This window comes from Rana temporaria, chromosome 6 (genome assembly GCF_905171775.1).
Source record: "Rana temporaria chromosome 6, aRanTem1.1, whole genome shotgun sequence".
Classification (NCBI taxonomy): domain Eukaryota; kingdom Metazoa; phylum Chordata; class Amphibia; order Anura; family Ranidae; genus Rana; species Rana temporaria.
This window is the reverse complement of record NC_053494.1, coordinates 176,017,752-176,038,890: the sequence shown is the minus strand read 5'-3', so window position 1 is coordinate 176,038,890 and position 21,139 is coordinate 176,017,752. Positions and strand designations below refer to the sequence as shown.

At 40.3% G+C, this 21,139-nt stretch overlaps 1 protein-coding gene across 2 annotated transcripts in view; it reads right to left on the bottom strand.

Moving 5' to 3' along the window:
- FIGN (fidgetin, microtubule severing factor) overlaps nucleotides 1-21,139 on the bottom strand; it is a 198,113-nt gene that overhangs the window by 127,059 nt on the left and 49,915 nt on the right. The window contains exon 3 of one of the 2 annotated variants that reach the window (XR_005750351.1): nucleotides 19,091-19,175. The exons of the other annotated variant lie outside the window; for it this stretch is intronic. The gene's annotated coding sequence lies outside the window, so the exon portion shown is untranslated. Of the gene's footprint in view, nucleotides 1-19,090; nucleotides 19,176-21,139 lie in introns of those variants that run through there. 2 annotated transcript variants of the gene reach the window in all.

Genomic DNA, 21,139 nt, shown 5'->3' with positions numbered 1-21,139 from the left:
TAATTACCACGGCAGATCTGTGGATGCTCCTGGATTGCATACTAGTCCAGATTAAAAGCATTACTGATAAACCTTGCTTTTTACACTTGGGACATCTAGACTCTATCCCACTCCAAGTACATGTATTTCCACAAAGGAATTTTATCATAATAATACGATAATTACAATAAAAGTTTAATGACTATTTGAATTAGATTTTTCTTCTTGGTATTCTTGTAATTTAAGATTTTAAATCACCAACAAAAATAAAAAATAAATACACATATATGTGTGCTTTAGCATCAATAAATAAGAAAACAAAAACAAAAGAAACAGTCCAAAGATCAACATCAAATCAAATATCATATCAGTAAACAACACTTGCATAAAAATGAGCATTATGTCACAAAATCTAAACTTTTTTTTAATCCATATGGTTAGAAATACCATTTTTCAGCCAAATTGGGATTTCACCTATATTTGTTACTTATTCCCATTCTCATAGGATTTCTTAGTATAAATTCTGCCTAGCTTTCCCATACTATGTAACATTAGGGAGGGGGCTGGGGATTAATGTTTACCATATTTAGCCCTGTCTTTACTGCTGGCATATCTCATTATCAGTTGTAAACTAGATCTGAAATAGTTCAATATAGTTAAAATGTTTCTAGCACTCTAGTTTGACTCTTTTTGAATGCACTAATTGCTAAATTGCTGAATATAGTAATGGGGTAAGTGTGACTTTTTAAAATTTTTGAGGTTATTCTACTGGTTTACAGTGATCTCTAACCAACTTGATGTTTTGAACTAGTACAGATTGATCTATTATTTAAAAAAAATTAATGCATTGTGGTCTCCCAGAACCAAGCATCATTCAGAAGTAAGGACCTTATATACAGGTATGTGACTTCACTATTCTTGTACTGTAACTTTAGCACCCCAGTCTTGGAAAAGGGAATGGATATATCAATAATAATAAAAAAATAAGTCAGTTCAAAGGACTCACAAAATGTAGTTTGGTGCCTCCTTTTACTATATTATGTGTACTTAAAAAAAAAAAATGGAATTGTAAAATATATACATTTTATTTGGTGGAAATTGTAAATAAAAATATATTTTCAATGATAAAATTTTGAAGCAATTGCAAACCCTTTTACATTTTAGCACAATACAGTAGTGACAACCTCATCTGTTTTGATTAATTTAGCTTACAAAGAAATGATTGTAGAAATTTGCAAAAAAGTAAATTTTCTCTCAATTTGATGCCACAAAAAACATTTTACATTTATTACATGAATCAACAAGCTTTTATGCAGGTGTGTTTCTGGACTGCATGCCGGCAGTAATGCTGCAGTCACTGTTGTTTAGAACGGCGCTCCTCATAGTAGGGAGGAATACTGTCCTACACAGTTTACTGTATTTATGCTCTAGCAACCCTTACGTGAAAAATTGAATTGCACTTTTTATTGCTAAATATGTCATACACACCAAAAACCCACAAGAATATTCTGCATAATAAATATATGCAAAGTGAATGTTACCAACTTAGTGTATTTTTTTTACTAGGTGTTTATTGAACAACAGAGGTCATCACCTTTCTGATAAATTATTTGGACACTAATAACTTTTACCTACTAAATTTTAAATGTGCAATTTTTTTTCACAACAAAAGATTTTTACCGTCAAAAAGCTAAAAAAAAATATACCGTACTTTATCCTATAATCTATCTTGCAAGCACTTGACGTTCTCAGCGTTTTGTTTTAGTAGCAATACTGTGCTGTTTTTGCTGGAAATAATGTCACATGATAAGGTTGTTGATACAGTACTTGAGTCCCTGGTTACAAGGCAAGCTGGAAACGTATACTGAAAGAATTATTTAATTTTTTTTAGGTCTCAATGTCCACAATCTGACGGCTGGAGCCAACCCTCATAATATTTTTACATAAACGCCAGACAAGCTTGTCTGCTTGCCTAACCTGGCTTATGGATCCTAAGTGACTATAAAATGTTCTGAGGATTTAAGTGGAAAAAAATAGAAGCAGAATTCAAAGAGGAAGTGCCATATTGATTAGATGACACTTTCATGTTACTAGCAAAAAATAGAATTTATTTTCCAACACATTTACTGATAAATATACAGTATATAGTCACATTTAACGGATTTGCTCACAATGCAAATAACATTTCACATAGAAATGAATTGCCTAATTATTATTTTGCCACAATGTAAAGACATCTCGGTTTAATCATAAGTGATATATTTTTAGCATGCCAATGACTTATGTTGTGGCCTTGGGCAATAAATGCATATAGTACACAAGTTTCATTGCAAAAGACCTTGTAACTGTTATATTTTATAATATAAAATAAAACATTGAAATTTAACGTATTACCAATCATTTAAGAACATATACAATATTTTGATGTGTTAATACATATATCAGTATACATAAGGAGTAATGATTACTAAGCATTGGATTACACTGTGCTTTCACAATTATCAGTCTCACATTTCCATTAACATGTAAATGGTTCCTAGGAAAAAAAGCAGAAGATTAATAAGGAAGGAACGGTTAAGTTCTAGGCAGGGTATAATATGTATTTTTTAAATTTGCCTGTGCCAGATGCTGTCAGTCAGAACAAAAAACTGTCCAAGCAGACGATGGATGCTTCTGAATGTTGATCGTGTTGGAAAGTGAAAGGGGGGGGGGGAGGGGGAGAGTGTGTCAAGGATTCGTGGTCCTTCATCTTTGCAGTAGAGCAAACACGTCTCTCAGCATAGCGCAGACAGCTGCTTCCACTTTCTAATGTGCCCTAACTTAGATCACTGAAAGAATTGTCAGCACTGAAAGAAACACACAAAGATAACACAGTCAGCTGCCATGAAGGAGGGGGGCTGGGGGGGCAGCAGAGCTCAGAAGAAATGGGATTTGTTCCATTTGCATGATGCTGGCTCCCTTGGGCCCCGTTCTTTCATATCCAAAGCACAAAAGACAACACTTAACATATTTGCTTAAAGATGACAACCTCATGTTGATTTGATTTGGATGTAACAGTGTCAGGATTACAGATATAGGAATACATTATATCTATAGCTGAGCCTAACAAATGTATCTACTGATGCAACCTTCTGGATCATCTGCTTATGCAGCCATATTGGCCTCCCAAGGGTGCTGTTTGAGTAGTAACTTTAGAAGACTGAGGGTCTAATTTTATTACACTGCTTTTCAACCCACTAAACAATATTATTTCTAAAATAGATCATTTTTATTGGAAGTCTCCTTGGTGAAAAATCCACTGGCCGCTAGAGAATTTATGAACTGTACTGTTCTTCTGAACTTAATACACTTCACATTTTAAGATGACTTTATTTTTCACACATGACTAAAAAAGCAGAAATTAAATAAAACCACTAAAAGGCCAACCAAAGAATGCTCTTTTTTGAAAAAAATAAATAAAATGCTTCCAAATAAAAAATTCCATAATTATTGCTAGTACAAGAAGTTTAAATATTTGTTTTAAGTAATTATTTCCTAAGATCAAGATTACATTTTATGTAACTGAAACAGGAATTATATATGTAACATGCTTATCCTGTAGCTACTGTTTTCCCATTTCATTTCCTGTGACTTTTTGCCAGGATGCAGTGAAGTAAAAGAAATTCTTAAAGTCATATGATGTTGAAAAATAAATTCCTAATGTAACAACGTGTAACATTTCTTCCAGTTATGTTACAAGAGAGTTTCCCAGCGGACACAGGAGCTAAACATGAGAGCTTTATTTTTTTATGGGAAGACAAGACTATGACTCTTAAATTAAGTAAGAGCAAAAATATATTACTTCAACCAGAAACACATTTGTCCTATTTTAACAAGAAAGACAAAACCATAATATAATTTATATATAATTATAAACACACCTAATAGAACGCAGGTATATATTTTATATAGGTATTAAAGAACTAAGAGCAGAATTAAAAATATTACAATATAACAATATAATGATGGGAAAGTAAAGCCAGGAAAAAAAATTGTTTGGGAGAATAGAAGAATGAATTTAATATCACGATTTATTGTGTGTTTGAAAGAGCAAACAATTGCCTTTATTCACAGCTTTGCCATGATTGTAAATGAAATCTTTCTACTTGACTATAACTGGAAAAAGGGGCCAAACACAGACAAGTGCACTTACACAGAAATTAAGCTGTAAATATCTGGGCTGGCCCATTATTGAAGCCTAGGAACATCTGGGGCTATAGCCCAAACCAAGCCTTACTCGCACAATGTCTTAGTAATTGCTTATATGATTTATAACTTGCTATTTCTATTAAAAGTGGCTTTGGAAGGAGCCACTGAGAAGGTGAAGTCTGTAATAAAGAAAAAGCTAATCTGTGCTCACAGTTTAAGAAAACAGATTCCCTGAAAATAGCAAATAAACAGTTTTTTAAGACTAAAAACCTGCAGCATTTAATAGAGAAGGTTTTTGACCCAATGTGTTACATGAAGAGAAAGCCAACTTGATTTGATGCATAAAAAACCCCCATCATAATAACCTCCTATAAAAGCAGGTAAAAAGTCTAACACAGGTGCCATTTATTTTTGTGCTATAAAGATTTTCACATTCTATAATCTTGCCCCAGTACCCCTGACACAGAGGCAACTATAGCAAATGGAAGCTATAATGCCAATTTAAAGCAATATGGTTGTGAGATCATAAGATTACCGACTGCAAAATTACTATTTAATTACCCTTTAATGAGATACAGTCCAGCTGAGCTGGCATCCTATCTTGAAATGTCACTCAATGAACAGTACAATTCCCTTTGTCTTGTTATTAGATGAAAAGTCGGTGGAGCAAAATGCTTTTGCAAATTTTATTTGGTAAAAACTTTGAGATGGCGTGCAAAGTAGAAAATAACTGTTAGCAAATACAAGCTGAATATAACCCAGTAGAAGAGTCAATAGAAATCTATTAAATTGATAAAATCGCTGACTGGTAAATGATAATCTTGAATAGGATAACATTAACTAATGGCAACTATTAAATATTGATCTTTTTTGCTTTTTTGTTAACCTTAGAGCATAAAGTCAATTTTATAAACCCACTAAATTCACACCTAATAAATTATAAATTCCTGATTGTCCTTAATAAAATGATGATTTTTAAATATTCTTTTCATCTTAAAACATGGGATGTTAGACAAAAATTAGGTAGGTTGCAGTAAAGCAACAAGTTTAAAGCATATGTACATATCACTAAAATCTCATATAAGCTGTAACGAGTTCATGCCTTTTCAAAAGTTGAGTTCAATCTTTTTAAATGCACCTTTCATTAAAACAATAACTTGTGAATATAGCATAGAGGCCCTACTTCCACACAACCAATATTCGCTCATGGGACTTTAAATGAGGTATAATCCAGAAGTCATAAGTTATCAATTTATATATGTAATGTTTTTGCACATCAAGCCAATGGATCACACGTAACGATATATAAGGTACATCAAGCTGGTATATTTTCAAGTGCTTTATCTGTTTGGCTGGAGAATCATCAATGTTTGCATCAATGCAAACACTGGGTTGGTTTTTGGTATTATGGTATTTTTTTACCACAACCATGATCTCTCTTGTGTCACCTCACTGGTTTACCCTCTGGAAGTCTTTGTCCCCTTCCACTACTCCCGTTCCGGACAAGGAGCACTATGGGGTTGTTTTACTAAAGGCAAGTAGACTGTGCACTTTGCCGTTGCCCTCTGAAAGTGCAGTTGCTCCAGAGTTTAGTAAATGAGGTAAAACTTCACTTTGCAAAGAAAACCCAATCACGTGCAAGAAACATAAAAAAACAGCATTTTTGCTTGGACATGATTGGATGATGGAAGTCAGCAGAGTTTCTGCTCATCTACTAAGCTCTGGAGCAACTGCTTTTTGCAGAGTGCAACTGCACTTTGCAAAGTGCACACAGTCTAATGGCCTCTAGTAAATCACTCCCTATGTTTTATTAAGTTTCAAGCGGATTTTATAGGGTTCTGTTGTTGGAGGCATCTACTCCTGAAGAAGTGAAAGTATTCACGAAAAGTTAGAAGATGCATTCCTCTCTCATATTGCAATCATCTTGGTTATGTAAAGCATGTACCTGAAAATATACCAGCTAGATGTACATTATATATTGTTACGTGTAACCCATTGGCTTGCTGTGCTTAACAAAATTGCATGTGCACTTTATACATGTATGTGTCCAATCCTTGTACAATAAATACATTTTTGATTACTTGTTTTATATTATGCCTCCTTTTAATGTGTATGTTATATATTGGGATGGAGGCATGATACATAAGCACCTGGTCACAGTTCTTTTTTATAAAGGTCCTACTTCAGGCACTTCCAGCTGTAGGGTGACAATGCTTTGTCACTGTCTCCCAATAGCAATGCATTGTCACCCTGTCACACGCTCTTCCAATGAAACTATAAACAGCTGGGCTATAACACATTGCACAGGCAGGTTTGTTTACTGTTGTTAGCATCAGGAAACCCACCCTAAAAAAATCTGATCCAGACATCATTGGGAGTGCATTTATGTAGACAAGAAGCCCCTGCTGCAGTTCAACAGTACTGAGAAACAAAGGATGAAAAAAGGGGGGAAAGAAGTATCTTATAAAGAAAATAAGTTGTTTATGATACACTGTGCTTCAGCCAACTAAATAGCATCCAGTTATGGTTTAGTACCTCTTTAGAGGTGTCAGTTATTGGAAAATAACTTTCTAAAGAATATACTGTAATATAAAATAAATACATGTTTCACAAGTTCACATAACATGTATTGTTGCTAAAATGACCTTTCCCTTTTCAACCTACATGTACCTATGATTTACTAAAACTGTCAAAGTAACAGCAAAAAATACGGGGGCAACACATTTCTGAGGGAGTTCTGTTTGAAATTTTTTATACAACACCCCCAAGAATCTCAGTTCATGTGATTGGCTTTTTTATTGTCCAAAAGACTTCACAGAGGCAGGGTAAGAGTTAAGGCTCCCCAGTTAGGTTCATAGCAGAAAGCCTTTGGTCTTAAAGAAAACCTATCATGAAAGAATTATGTAGACTGTCATTGCTGACCTCTCCTTTAAAAATGTTAGTTTCCTGGCTGTGAGGCTGATGCTGTGACATCAAAATCTATTGAGTAGCTGACCTGGAGTAAGTAGAGATGAAGAATGCTCCCACTAATTTTAAAGGATGTTTTTTGTGGGTTAGGGACCGGGAGGTACTGAAGCCAGATACAGCCAGGCAACTAGCATGCTCAAAGGAAGCCAACCATGGCATCCTCTTATGACTCTTCTGTAGTCGTGAAATATCACCTAGTAAATGGATTGTGTGCTGTAAACTCTCCCAGATATCCACATATATTCCCATTGCACATGTTACTGGAAAAGGCTATAAGTTACTGGGTGCTGCAGCAACCACCCGCTTGAAACTGGCTCATGTATGTCAAAGTGTGGATATTTGCCAGCACACCTTAGATCTTTGGATTGAAACTGCTTTTAATAAAGTATGATCACATAATAAACAAGTGATTGCAATGTTTTCGGGGCCTGATGAAGGGGTCCTGTGTGACTCAAAAACATTGCACTCTCTTGTTTATGATGTGATCATTCTCAATTAAAAACTGTTTTGGAGGGGGCGTGGCCTGCAGCGGAGCCGGATGGAAGCTTGGTGAGAGAGCTCCGTCACCCACGAGACTAAAACGGCACTAAACAGCTGGATACAGGCACAAAATTGATCCCACGACCGAGCGATCCGATCCGGGCAACGGCAGGGAGGATGACCAACAAGCGGAAGGGGTCCGCAAAGCCTCAGCGACTGATGGACATGTTCACAGTGCCGAGAGAGGGAGGCAGGCAAGATGGCGCCGACGCGGCCTCGACACCCAGGCCTCCACACCAGACCAAGAACATGGGGGGAGAGCGCTCCCCTCGTACAGCGCAGACATCCCCTCCTAACACACATCTATCCACCCCTTCACCGTCCGACAGCCCGGTAAAGGCCCGGATGAGACTAGATGGAGCGGGATGCGGCCCTGCAGTGAGCCCTGTCACGGATTCCGGAGATGACACACGTGAGTTACCAGACTCCATTGCAACTTTCCCTACTAGTAACCAACCTGTGATGGACACTGTTCTCAGGGACATGCTAGTGACACTGCGTAGCTCGCTACAGGCAGATATGATGAACTGTATGCACAGGGTGAGTGGGGAACTTAGAGAGGTGGAGGGCAGAGTGGAGCACATAGAATCCAAAATGGGGGAATATGCCTCTACAATTAACAACCTGGTGGATGCAAGTGAAGTGCAGGAGGAGAGTAGCGAATGGATTAAGAACAAATTAGCAGACCTCGAAGACAGATCCAGGAGGAATAATATGAAAATAAGAGGCATCCCTGAATCTGTGCAACCCATGGATCTGCGATCGTATGCGATCGACTTATTTTCATCTCTCCTTCCAGATCTCACCAGCATAGACCTCACCATTGATAGGATCCATAGGCTTCCGAAGCCTGCCTTTCTCCCTGCAGCTGTCCCCAGGGATGTGATCCTACGTATGACTTTTTTCCATGTGAAAGATCAGCTCATGCAGACGATGCGTAAGAATAACAATATTCCACCCAGGTTTCAAAACCTACAGTTTTACCCTGATCTCTCCCAGCATACCCTACAAAAAAGACGGAACCTAGGCACTATCACTAAAGCTTTGAGGAACCACGACATCCCCTACAAGTGGGGCTTCCCCACTAAAATCATTATCACCTACGGTGATAAATCATTCAACGTAGACTCAGTTGAACGGGGAATAGGATTACTGAAAGAATGGGAAATTCTACCTGCTCCTACCGAAAGTGACAGGCCAACAGCACGGAAAACCAATGTCAACCCTGACTGGAAACAAGTCACTCAAAAGAATGCAAGATCGCACAAGTAACTTTTCTTCTCCATTTTGTTGTCCTGCACCAGGACCCGTAAAATGTTGCGTGGGAAACAAAACGGTTCTTGGGCATGAACTTATCCCCGATACAACCTGAGCAGCGTTTAGCTGCACCCGGGCATGGCCCTTCCGTACTATCTTCTGTTGCCATAGACATGGCTGGTTGTTTACTGACGTTTCACTTAACTTTTTGTTATGTTTTCTCGCTCCTCTTTTTTTTTTTTTCTTGTTTTTGGATCCACTCAGATACACCTATAACCTCAAACTGGGACTCACCTAAAGACTCTACTCGATATCCACCCCACGGGATTGGGAAGATTTCAACTTGCTTCATGGAGACGCACCGACTCGGGATCACAGTGAGTACATTTGGCTACAGCTACATACAAACATCGCCACTCAGCTCACTGAGAGAGCCCTTGAACCCTCCAAAATGTCATTACCATGCTCCACGACACTTCTTTTTAACATAAATGGCGATCAAGTTCCTATCTATTAATACAAGGGGTATGAACCATCCTGTCAAGAGGAAATCCCTGTGGAAAGAAGCTATACTACACAAGAGCGACATCATTTGTGCTCAAGAAACACACTTCAGCAAAGATTCACCACCTCAATGCTCTCATAGGAATTTCCCCAAAGTATTCACTGCAAATGCCAATACCAAGACCAAAGGAGTATTAACGGCCATACGAGATACGGTCACCTTCTCCCTACACACGGAACTAGCAGACCCTGGCGGCAGGTACTTGATCTTGGTGTGTGACATCAATTCAGTGACCTACACCATTGCGAATGTGTACGCCCCAAATGCTCACCAGATGCGCTTCTTTAAAAAGCTTATGAGGAAAATACAACCTATCAAAAAGGGTTTCCTTATACTGTGTGGAGATTTTAACGCTGTGCCTGATGTAACCATGGACACAACATCCAAAGCACTTAGAGCAGGAGTGTCATTACAAGGAGCTATTCATACCGCAGATCTATTCGATGTGTGGAGATGCCTCCATTCAGACGAGAAGGATTTTACCTTTTTTTCAGCCCCACACCGCACATACACGAGGATAGACTTGTTCTTGACTGATTACAACATCCTGACCAGATCTGTAACAGCAGCTATCAATGATATAACATGGTCAGACCACGCTTCGATCTCCCTGACCATCGGGGACGCTGTTACCACCAACCCGTCTCCGGTGTGGAGGGCCAACACTTTTTTGCTACAACAACATACTACTAAACTAACTGTTGAAAAGCACTTAACGGAATTTTTCCATATAAATGACATACCTGGTCAGGATCCATTTTCATTGTGGTCTACACATAAAGCGTATATAAGAGGTATTCTTATCCAGTTGGGGGCTAGGGCAAAGAGGCAGCGGCACAAAAATATCAAAGATATTACAGATGAAATTGCAAAATTGGAAAGCGAGAACAAAAGGCTGCCCTCACAGTCACTCACCACCAAACTCATGCAACTAAGAGCCGATCTCAGACGTCTCCTACTGGAGGATTTTGAGAGGCTGTCCAAACGATTAAAAATGAATTATTATGCACAGGGAAATAAAGCCGGTAAAATGTTAGCAAATAGGCTTAAGGGACGTAGGATTAAGACCAAAATTCCCCACATTTTACATCCCACACATAAAACGAAAATGTTCCACCCTCAAGATATGGCTGACGCCTTCAGCCATTACTATGGCTCCCTGTACAATCTAAAAGACGATAAAGATACACCCCAACCCACTACTTCATTGATAAACGATTTCTTGAGCAAAGTTTCCTTGCCCCAACTCTCCTCAACACAAATAGAATATCTAAACTCCCCCTTTACGGTGGACGAGATACAAAAAACCATAGACTCCCTACCACCCAACAAATCTCCAGGCCCTGATGGCTTTGTGAGTGAATACTACCAGATGTTTAGGTCCACTCTGTCACCTTACCTCGAAAAAGTATTTAGTAAAGCCGCCGCCTCTTCGTCCTTCCCACCAGAAATGCTGGAAGCATTAATTGTAACCTTGCCTAAGCCAGGGAAGACTCCCGATACACCGGCCAACTTCAGGCCCATTTCCTTATTGAATAATGACCTCAAACTGTACGCCAAACTTATTGCCAGACGTCTGGTAGACATAATGCCAACATTGATCCACCCGGATCAAGTGGGCTTTACAAAAGGGCGCCAAGCTTCCGACGCTACGAGACGGCTGGTCAATATTATACATCTTGCGGAGGTTCAGCGAAGGCCTTCTCTGCTCCTTGCCCTGGATGCAGAGAAGGCCTTTGATAGAGTCCATTGGGGCTATTTGGAGATGGTCCTTGGGAAATTTGGATTCGTGGGACACATATACACGGCAATTATGGCACTTTACTCAACACCGTCAGCTAGAGTGTTCACTTCGGGGACGCTCTCCAGGCCTTTCGCCATTACTAATGGCACCCGACAGGGGTGTCCCCTATCACCGTTAATTTTTAACTTGATCCTAGAACCCCTAGCTTCGTACATACGAGCACATAAGGATATCAGCGGCTTCCCCTCCTCCAAAAAAGTACACACTATCAGTCTTTTCGCCGACGACATTATCCTAATGCTATCAGACCCTGTCACTTCCCTGGCTTCGGTACATGAGGCACTTCAAATGTTTGGGAAAACGTCATACTATAAAGTCAATGAGAATAAGTCTTTTGTCTTGGGGATGGGGATTAGCACCACTGTGAGGAGTACACTCAGTTCACGATTTCCATACACATGGAGCAAAGAGGGCATTAAATACCTTGGCATTACCCTGTCATCTACGTCAGGGAACCTATTTGCGTATAACTACACCCCATTTCTGGCCTCCCTACCAACAAAACTACAAGAATTGGCTAAGTCTGAATTACTGTGGTCAGGCAGATTAGCGGCCTTCAAGATGATGGTCCTTCCACAACTCATATACCTATTTAGGACCCTTCCCATTCCAGCCCCTAATTCCTTCTTTACTAAAACCCAGGCCCTAATCAATCAATTTCTATGGAAGGGCAAAAAAGCAAGATGGGCATTTAGGAATTCTATAGCATCTAGAGGGGCAGGAGGAGTCGGCAATGTAGTGGTGAGGGATTACCATGTGGCAGCCGTTTTGGCGCAACTAAGGACTTGGTTCCCTGATCCGCCTTCTACGAGATGGCGGGAGCTAGAGGAAACCCAACTTACACAAGGCAGCTTGCACGACCTATTGATGGCATCTACACTCTCAGCTACGCCCCCTGGGGGACTATCTCCTACGATGGTGGCTTCTTTGAAAGCCTGGGATGTACTCCTAAAGACATCCCAGGGACAGCATCCCGAGACATACCTCCCAATGCCAATGACATGTCTCAATGGCGTTATTCCAGACTTAAATGTTGCTCACTGGACTAAAAGGGGAATAGCTCACATCTCTGATTTGATGATAGGCCCGAGTGGGAAGACGTTCAGATCACTCCAGGTGGAGTATGGCTTGGAGGAGTCCGACTACTTTACTTTCCTAAGAATAAATCACTTTCTTCAGACTAGTCCGACTCTCTCGATCCAGCTCCCATGGAGAATTGCGCTGTATCTTACCAAGCAGTCTACCAATATTAGAGGTATATCCCTATTTTATGGTACTATGAACAACAAACTAGTATTTGTGAAATCCAACAATATAGTGGCATGGGAGAGGGATCTAGGAATAACATATTCCTCAGACCAATGGCAGCAAACTCTACGTACCACATATACCTCTACCAGGAGTATTAATCTCTGGGAACTCTACCAAAAGATATTACTGCGGTGGTACTTAACCCCGTTCAGAATCGCGAAGTTTAGCTCTCAGGTCTCCCCGCTTTGCTGGAGGGGATGTGGTCTTGTGGGAACTCTGTTCCATATCATATGGGAATGTCCTGCTATGCGTTCGGTATGGAGGGAGATCTCTGTCTTGATCGCCCAAGTGGTGAATGTAGGAGTACCTTTATCCCCGGGACTGGCGGTCCTCTCATTAGGAATGGACTCTATCCCGAAAAATAATAGAGCAGTTGTTTCCCATATCTTACTGGGCACTAGACTAGCTGTTGCTCGCCACTGGAGAGACCAAAAAGCTCCCACATTACAAGAGATAATTGCAATAATCAACACACACATTGAATACGAACGGATGTTCGCAGCTTCACAGGGTAGATTCCTTTCGGCCTGTGAACGATGGAGGTCGTGGACTGAGTGGTACAAAGGGCGGTATGGCCGTTGAGGCCCAATATTTAAAGTAAATTGAAGACATGATAAACTAAATATTTGTGGATCCAGGTTATATCTTTAATCACTTATGATCTGATTCTGTTCTCTTTTTCTTTTTGTTTTGTTGTCTCCTTTCTCTTTTCTTTTTATCTTTCTTTTTATCTTTCTTTCCCCCTCCTTCCCTCCCATCTTCTCTGGCTAACAACTTCCTTCGTCTGTCCACTGGGTGGCCTTGGTACCTTCGAAAATGGTAGATGCTGGGAGCCCTCGAGCGTGCTGGTTCGGGGCTGGGCGGGCTGGGGCGGGGAGGTCCTCTCCGGAAGAGCACAGTTTGATCCCATGGGGGTGCTGGGGGTGCCTCTCTACGCCCTTTTCCGCTCGGCCCTGTGGCGGCATTGACTTGGGGGTATATTGGGCCCATATGAGGCATGTATGTGGCATTCTGGTGTCTTGTGATGTGGATACACCAGCGACCATGCACGGATGAGATGTTGGGGATTCCACCTCTTTTTCTCTTTTCTCTTGTTATCCTTATTCATTGTTTGATGTTGTTCACAGCATATGATGTTCAAAGTATGTATATCTGTGAAACTGTATAATTTCCAATAAAAACTTATTGAATGGAAAAAACTGTTTTGGACTCAATCTGAAGATCTGAGGTGTGCTGGCAAATATCTACACCTAAACTCTTCCAGGGAGCAATAGTTTACTGGGTTAAGTGGTTAGCATGTCAACCCAGCAGCGCTAGAGTCATCAGTTTGAATCCCAACCATGACACAACCTGCATGGAGTTTGCATGTTCTCCTTGGGCCAGATTCACGTAGATCAGCGGATCTATAGATCCGCTCGATCTACGTGATTTAGGATCCGCTCCCGCAAGTTTGAGAGGCAAGTGGCTAATTCACAAAACACTTACCTCCAAACTTGCGGCGGCGGATCCTAAATCCCCCGGCGGAATTCAAATTCCGTGGCTAGGGGGAGTGTACTATTTAAATCAGGCGCATTCCCGCGCCGATTTAAATGCGCATGCGCCGTCCGGGGAATTTCCCGGTGTGCATTGCTCCCACTGACGTCGCTAGGACGTCAGTGGTTTCGACGCTTACGTAAACGACGTCCATCCGTATTCTAGAACGACTTACGCAAACGACGTTAAAAAATTTGACGCGGGAACGCCGGCTATACTTAACATTGGCTGCGCCTGATAAAAGCAGGGGTAAGTATACGACGGGTACGCCGCTACGGAAACGTCGTAAGAAGACTGCGTCGGGTCCGCGTACGTTCGTGAATTTGCGTATCTCGCTGATTTACATATTATTCAAGGTAAATCAGCGGGAATGCCCCCAGCGCCATTTTTAAAATGAAAAAAAGATCCGACAGTGTAACACAGTTACACCTGTCAGATCTTAGCCCTATCTATGCGTATCTGATTCTATGAATCAGGCGCATAGATAGGACCAGTGTAAGTCAGAGATACGATGGTGTATCTGTAGATACACCGTCGTATCTCTTTGTGAATCTGGCCCATCGAGTCTGAGTGGGTTTCTTCCCACATCCCAAAGACTTCCTGGGAGGTTAATTGGCCCTAGTATGTTTATGTACACATTTGCGTTAGGGACCTTAGATTGTAAGCTCCTGGAGGGCAGGGACTGATGGGAATGTACAATATATATGTAAAATGCTGCATACATTTTCAGCACTATATACTGTAAGAACCTGTAATGCACTCAGATGACAGAAAGGCGGTCTTTGTGCTGCTGGGTGTGAATTACAACAATCCAACACACAGCTTGGATGGGAATGATACGGAATGGGCTATTGCTTTGCAAACACAGAATAGTGTAGGTCACAGTGCTTTAAGACCTTGGAGGTGGTTGCCTTCATTATTGAGAAGGCGTACACTGTTGATGAGATTTCAACCAATTTCCAGCTGGTAAACTATAAAGAAAGATGTCCTCATGTGGTTTTATTGTGTTACTCCAAAATAATGTAATATTTCTCCGCCACACATACATTGCAAGTATGTGGTAAGAGAAGACACCTTCCAAGAAAAGCAATTGGTATGCTAGTCACCAGATCTAATTTACAGGATCCCCATAAAATAGTCTCTTCACCACACCCTGAATATTGGTACTACAGTATATAAAAGTAACAATTGCGTCACATTATAGATCTTTTCCAAGGGTGCAGGTCTTTAGGACCTTCTAAAAACTTCAAATATTTAAAAAAAGGGAGGTCCAGATAAAAAAAGTTCCTCTATATTTACCAACCTTACCATTATTAGGTTAGGGCTAAAAGCTTCAGTTTACATTTCAATATTTATTATATGTGTTATAAATAAATCTTTCTCAAATAAGGTGAATATTTTATTTAATCTACTAGCTAATAAAAGCCTTCTGAAAAGATCATCGGCTTGCATAGAATAAAAATAGATAAGATTCACAAATGAATGCCAAGTACACACAGGCCGATTTTCGGCGGGACATCGGCTGGTTCAATAAAAACTGGCCGACATTCAGGTGTAAAAGCTAGTGGCTATAGCCGTAATCACATGTCAAAAATCCAACAGCTTGGTTTTATTGAAGTTGATCGACTTCAGTGCCACCAGCCTGCCCATACATGGTTCAAATCTTGTCAGGTCCCTGCTAATACGGCTGCTTAAATGTTCTTAAATACAAAAGAAAAAGTCTATTGCTGCGACAGACAGGGCTGTGCAGTGTGGCCGAGCTGTGTAAATCGCTAAATTGTATGTCTAGAAATGCTTTTTAGCAGGTAAAACAGCTCTCTTATATATATGTAGTGTATTTAGCTGTCTGTCTGTAGTTCAGATTTAACCAGTATTTACCTCTTAAAAAATATCAATATTTCATTCTCAAAACCCCTACTTACGATCTACTACATCTAAAAAGAAGGTAGGGCAATTTACTAAACCACATAAAGTATCCTTATTGCAAATGGATGAGTTTATACTGTGTGATGCATGACATTCAAAATGAACAAGTATACTCGGAGCAATAGAATGCTTGAATAACACTTGTGTTCTATAAGAGTCTGAGAAATCAGCAAGAGCTTCAAGATAGTTTGCTTTAAGTTGTGATGATTTGAACCTGTCAACCCTAAACTGTGCGAATGCTAGGGTCTGACATCAAAGGCAGGCAGCAATCCCTTCAGCATCTATCAAATTAAATGCAGATTACACATGTTTCTAGTACTGCTGTGCAGTTAACCATTATTAGCAGTTGCATGAATCTAATTTGCAAATGTTTTTCTCGGCAGTATAGACACAAATAGGCTGATGTTGTCGACGAGGTTATTTGAACAAACTATTATTTAAACCTCAGAGCTTCCATCTGAATCTCTCTTGTCAGTCACCCGCAAATGCCTTAATTTATTCACAACACTACAAATTAGAAGTACAAAAGTGTCAGCGGGTCCAGCTGGTATTTTAGCAGTGGTAATATTCAACAAAGTGACATTTATCAGAAGTGTGTATCGTAAGAGATGGCAGAGAACATTAGGTTGCCTCATTCCTATCCTACTGCCAGTTTTTGTTGGTGACACAATGTCATATAAAAAGGAGGAACCCTCATTTGTATTACAGAAGCGGTAACCAATTCAAACAAATACTAATTGGAAAGGATAAGAAAATATCAAAATACATAGGTCCTCTACATGTATACTAATTAAAAGAATAGGCATTTTCACTGGAAAAACAAAATTGACATAACAGACTAATGGTCCTAGTTGTAAAAAAAAAAAAAAGGAAGCCCAACTGTATGTAACTTTCATCAAAATGAAATATGTTGAATCAGGGTACATACAAACATTGCTTTTAAATGGCTTACAAGATTTTATTGGATTAACTTCTGCTCCAGTGCTGACTTAAAAGTGAGAATTCCAGCCACACAGTGAAGATTAGGACTGCTACCCTCTATGTGAGAGCAGTAGTCTGTCTTCAGCCTATGTTCAGGACTAGACCCAGATGCTACAAATATCAATCAGTTACAAAAATGGTTTTGATGGTTTGAACTTCATCTGAATTGCTGTAACATTTGAAGGTCAAGACCACGTTGTCCAAAAGAGCCCATTCTGACTGTTCTCTCAACAAGAGGTCATCTAAGTATCCCACAACAGGAATGACATGACAATTTAGAAGGGCTAGTACAGGAGCTAGCACCTTGTAAATACCTAAGGTGGAGACAAGAAGCCAAATGGCAATGCCTCAAACTGGTAGTGCAAGTCCTCCCGCAAAGAATATGGATTGCTGAAGCACTGGAAAGATGGGGACATATAAGTAAGACTTTTTAATGTCCACAGAAGCCAGAAAGTCCCCTGGTTAAGGGAGGCAGTGACAGATTTTGTAGGCTTTGTGTGGAATGTTTGAACTTGATTAAAGACATTCAGATTTTGATATCCAGGATGAGGCAAAGATCCATTGCAGATGAAATGCAATGTTACAGCCATCCGCTCCAAGTGAGGCAGTGGTTAGATCCCTTTTAAGGGATTTTAACCAGCCAGACCCAGGGGGGGCTGGGGGGGTAAACTAAAGTTGAAGAGTGCAAAATCTAGTGCAAATCTGCATAGAAACCAATCAGCTTCCAGGATTTATTGCCAAAGCTTAATTGAACAAGCCAATGTTAGAACCTGGTTGGCCACCATGCATGGCTGCACCAGATTCCTAGTGCACATATTTTAGTAAATCTCCCCCACGGTCTGGCAATATAAAGTCACATCTAGGATCAGGTGATAGGCAGGGACTGCCAATAAGAACAGAGCTCTAGAAATGGCTTCTGACTTCTTATTGATTGGCCCATTAAAGACAAGTGCCCTGTTAAGGCAAGACACTGCTGGATGCACAGTGGGAATAGAACATGTTTGCACAATGTCTTCATTAAACAAATAATAAGCTTTAAGGGCACAAGCAGCTTGTCAATACGTTTTCCAATCCCCATAGAGAAAAAATAGCAGGTGCAAAGGGAAAGTCTTGGTGGCCTTAAAAGTTTTGACCCAGGCTGGAAAAACAGGCTGATCTTCTGTTTTAGAGTGATGCGCACTTGATCAATAAAAGCTGAAACAGTCTCCTTTAATTTGAGAGTAATAGCAGAAGACAGTGATATTTCAGGGACAAGCTTCGGAGAAGCAGTGGAGCAACTCAGAATCAGACAAAATGTTTGCAACCAATGGCTCAGAAGCTGCTAAGACTGCAAGGAAATCAGATATGGAATTTTCTTGGCAGTGCACTTGTGGCAACTGAGATCAGAGCCAGCAAATAACTGGGTGATTTAGGCCAAAAATCCTGCATGACAATGCTAAAAACCTCAACTGTAAGGGTCCATCTACACCAGACTTCAAGTGCAAAGAACTTTATTCTAGGCAGTTAAAAGCAGGCCCAGAGCCATCAGTAGAATATTGCACATGCCCAGGGTATCCAGTACAGTTGAACTGCTCCAAACCACCACCCTGGCTTCTAAAATCACACATGTGGTGGTATGGCAACATACATGTTCAGGGTAAGAGGCAAGTTCTCAGATACTCATGAAACCCAGACAGCTGATAGCAGTCAGGGTTGGATTGACTGTAGGCAGGCAGGATAAATAGATCATAGATTGAAGTTTCTCATGGCTCTTCAAGTAGAAGCCGCAGTGGAGAGATGCTTCATGGCAGGAAAAAGGGCATGAAGCCTGAAACACTCCAGCCTTCATATGACATTAGCTTAAACTTCTTCTTTTTAATAAAAGGCACCTAACTACCTAAGCAATTGAGATAGCTCCACGTATTTGGACAGAAATGCCTTCCCGCTAAGTGAGTCTTCAAAGACGGCAAATGCTGAAGCCATGTCACTGGCTCTGGATTTGAAAAGAGTTCCACAGATTACGTTTATCAGAACAAAGTCTGGAAAGCTCCCTACCTGGAACCCAGTGCTTCTCCTCACATCCAGTCCAGGGGGGTCCACACGTGGTACTCCAAAAGCTAGGCCGAAAGTTACTGCCCTGGAAAACTGCAATTGAAAAGTCAGCAGTGGTATAGAAGTAGAAAGAAGGTGCTAACAAACAAAATTAGCATTAACACAGCAGAGCTGTAGAGAAATTGTCCACCCTCCTATGTCACTAGCAAAAAAACAAGGCGTGCTGATGGTGAGTGGGGTTATATGGGGGCTGGGCTACAGTTTTTTTGTGTTTGCCAGTGCCAAAGCTCCAGTAGGTGGGAGTATAGCCCTAAGGTTTAAGACGTTCTGTGTCCTTCAATAAACAAAAAATAAACTCTTGATGGGAATCCTAAAGCTATGGCAGGTCTAGTAACACCAGTGGGAATATCTCATTGTTAGAATCCCCAAGAGATAAAATAAATGTGTAATTTTGGTGGGTTGAACTTTGATCTGACTGTTAAAACATATTTCTTCCCTGACAACCAGATTCTGACCTGACTCTGATTCTATGGATCTGCATAGGTAGTGAACATGGCACCACTGCTTATCACTGCAGGATAAAATACAACATGCTACAGTGCATTATAGCTAGCTATAATTATTATTTAGATACCTTTATGCAATAGGAGATAACAAATTGTGACAGAATGAATATATCATTTTAACCTGGGAATTTATTTGAGAAAGTGTAATGTCAGAAATAAGTATGGAATTAAGAGATGCCTTGCTTTTTTCCCCACAACATTATACTCCTTTTTGCTGAAGTGTACTGTAGAAATAAACTCAAAATAAACCGGTTGCATAACTCTGATCCTAATATACTTTACACAATCGCATAAGGCTTGCTCACTGCTGTATGATAACTCTGCTTTAAATGATTGCTGTTGCCCAAAAAGTTTGGTTTGCTTTTACAGGCGGTTCCCTCCCACCGCCCTCCGGTGCTTTTTTGGTGCTTCGCCAGTCTCTCCTGTGCAATCGGGGAGCTGAAGAATCAATCTAACACAGCAGCTGGCTTACCATAGAGCTGGCTGAAGACCAGATGATCCCCGACCATTTCTATGACCCTCAAAGGCCAAATGACAACCCTCCTGGCTTTGGCAGATGTAAACACAGCCTTTTTTTGCTGGAAAGGCCGAGATCTATTTTTTTTTCTCGGGCTTTCTAGCAAAGAGGAAAGATGTGGGGACTTACATACCCCATATCTCTACGTAAAGACTACCTCTCGTGCCCTGTTCCTATTACAAGGGATGTTTACATCCTCCTCTGACCATTACATTTAATTAAAGCATCACCATGGAGATTTTAAGTACTGTAGATTGGCGCCATTCCACTAATAATTTTAAAGCGTAACGTGTTTGGTATCTATTTACTTCACAGTATACAAAAAAAATTGGGGTAAATATTGTGGTGTTTTTTTTTTATCAATCAAGTTATTCTTTCCCAAAGAAATTACGTTTGAAAAATTTGCGTGACATAAAAAATTGCAACGACTGCCATTTTATTCCTTAGATTCTTTGCTAAAATATAATTTTTCTTGTTCAAATATTTTATTTACAAGATATAAAGGAGACATACATAGGGTATAGGTATATAACAATTAGCCCCCAGAAAATAAACAAAAATACAACAGCCAATTGACTGGGTCGCAGCCCACAAAGATGAATAAGGTAAAAGAATGATAGGACATTTAAATGCATAGTGGTTGCATAGTACCATGGTACCTGAGGCAAGGAGATGCCGCTGGCACTTACTGAGTTTAAGGAAGAGAGAACCCTCAGGGCAGTGATATCAGTGGGTGATAAGAAGAAACTTAGTATGCAAGGGGCATCTAACAATACATGAAGTAAAGAGAAGATGCTGGCAAACAAAAGGGTGTAGGAGGATGGTGAAGAGAGGGGATACTATGCATATTCTAAAGCTTTAATTCCTTATGCATCAGATGTAGCTGAGTTCAGAACAGAGCACCTATCCTAAACTTAAACTTCAGCCCCGGATGGTTTTACCCACTTCTTGACCACGCCATTTTTTTGTGATAC